We start from the raw sequence: 2,517 nt of genomic DNA on the forward strand, positions 1-2,517 counted from the left end.
TATTTTCTTTTCCATTTATTCATCTATTTTCTTTTCCATTTATTCATTAAGTTAGATCTCATGATATTCCAAAAGTTGTTTAAGGGTCTTGACATCTATTCAAGAACTTTTGCCAAATACAGAACAAAGAATGTGTGCAGGACATTTTCTAGCCAACTGGTCTATCAATTGGAAAGGCATTAAAAGAAGAAACCGTTTTTGAGATGTGCCAAATCTACATATGAACAAGAATTGAAAAGAAATTTGGATCATATGGAGAAGTTAGGTACTGGAATAATTGATAACTTATTGTACTACAATATAGAAAGGTGGTCTAAATTATACTTTAAGTCTTTTAGCTGTTGTGATAGTGTTGACAACAACATGGATGAAAGCTTCAATTCATGGATTTTGGGGGCAAGACACAAAACTATCATCACAATGCTTGAAGAAATAAGGGTCAAAGTGATGAGAAGAATAGGACAATTGAGGGATTTAGGTAATACTTGGATAACAGACATATCTCTAATGGCCTTAAAGGTATTAACAGAGAACACTACAAAGTCAATGCATGTAACCTTGAATGGAATGTTGAATAAGGTTTTGAGGTTAAAGACAACTTGAGTAACACATTTATTGTGAATGTAGGCATACAAACATGTACTTGTAGATCTTGGATGCTAATAGGAATACCTTGTTGTCATGATATAGTTGCACTTCATTTTAGAAAATCGGAGCCCATTAACTATGTTGCACATTGGTATAACAATGAAATCTTATATCAAGGTCTATAGTAACTACATTTGACCAGTTACTAACATGGAAATGTGGCCACAATCCACCAACCCTTTTGTATTACCACCTGTTATCAAAACACTACCAGAAAGGCATAAAAAGTGTAGGAGAAAGGAGCAGAATGAACATAAAACAAGAAAATTGTCCAAGAGAGGTGTTGAGAAGACCTGCAGCCTTTGTCAAAGGGTCATAATAAGAGGGGTTGTCATTTGAATAATCAAGCTAATGCAGGTAGAGAAAGAGAAAATGGTAGAGGAACAAATACTAGTTCAATAAGGTCAAGTGTTGGCTCTTCTACATCACCAACTGAATCCCAATCAAGCACAACGAGAGGAAGAGGTCGACCAAGAGGTTCTACAAAACAGGTACTGTTTATAGTAATTCATGTTGTTGTTATTTTACATCTTAATCCGTCCAATATTTTTGTTAATCAACTTATGTTATAGGCTAGTGCTATTTGAAGGGGAAGAGGAACTGAAACTGGTTTAGCTGGAACTGGAAGGGAAAGATGAACTACAACTGCATTTGTTAATGAAACAGGGATCGGTGTTGCTGTCAATGGTTTTGGTCCTACTGGAAGGGTTAGAGGAACTAGAACTGGTGTAGCTGGAAGGGGAAGAGGAACTGCAACTACTGTAGCTCGAAAGGGAAGAGGAATAGGAACTGGTATAGCTGCTACTTCTACTGATGTACCTGGTGCTACTGGAGGAGTGAAGAGGCCAATAATGGTTGGAATGGGGATATTACATACACATAGTGGTTTTACAATCCACAATGTAAGTTGTCTTAAATATTTACACCTTTTTCAATTGTAACTTATGAAGCACTTAAGACAATGTTTATGTTGTGAATGTAGCCCGGAATGCCTATGAACTCTTCAATAGTGACTGGAAATCTTGGGCATCATAAACCAAGATCAGGATTAAAATGGAAAGGAAAGGATGTTGTAACTCAACAAGGTCTTCAAGAGATGAGAGAAAACAAAAGAAGGAGAACAAGGTCTATTGCAGATGATGTTTGATATGGAGACTGCTTTAGTTTGATATTTGAGTTGTTTTTGAAATAATTATGCCGTTGTGACTGCTCTAGATTGATATTTATCTTTTTTTAGAACAATTATGCAGCTGTGACTGCATTAGTTTGATCTATGTTTGTTTTTTAAAACAATTATGTTGCAGATGTGACTGCGTTAGTTTGATCTATGTTTGAAACAATTATGCAGCTGTGACTGCAATAGTTTGATCCATGTTTGAAACAATTATGTAGCTGTGGTTGCTGCATGAGTTTGTTCTTTTAGTTGTCTCTTTATGAAACAATTGTGCAACCATTTTTGCATTACTTTTACGTGTACAATTATGCAGTTGTGACTGCAATAATGTGAATGCAGTTGTAAATAAAACACAAACGAAATAAATAAATCAACAAATTGCATTAATAGAGTAAGAAGAACACACAGTTCATTACAAAAGAGGCTTGAACCTAATTGATTACAACATAAACAGTGCTACACTACTCCAACATTGATCTCACTACATCAAGAGCTTAAGGTAAGTTCATTGTACCTTTCTTCTTATACATCACCCAGAAACAATAACTTATGGCTATTACCATAACACAACAACAAGCTACAACAAAAAAGAACACATTCTACCATGTTCTTCTCCATCTATTTTGCATTACTTTCATCTTCTCAACCTCTTCTTGCAACATTTTTAATTTCATACCTAGACAATCATCATCTTG

The 2,517-nt window shown here is 35.1% G+C and overlaps 1 pseudogene; it reads left to right on the top strand.

The window, feature by feature from the left end:
• The first annotated feature begins 1,020 nt into the window (after positions 1–1,020).
• On the top strand, positions 1,021–1,885 carry LOC107030965 (annotated as a pseudogene).
• Positions 1,886–2,517: the final 632 nt, after the last annotated feature.

This window comes from Solanum pennellii, chromosome 9 (assembly GCF_001406875.1).
Source record: "Solanum pennellii chromosome 9, SPENNV200".
Classification (NCBI taxonomy): Eukaryota; Viridiplantae; Streptophyta; class Magnoliopsida; order Solanales; family Solanaceae; genus Solanum; species Solanum pennellii.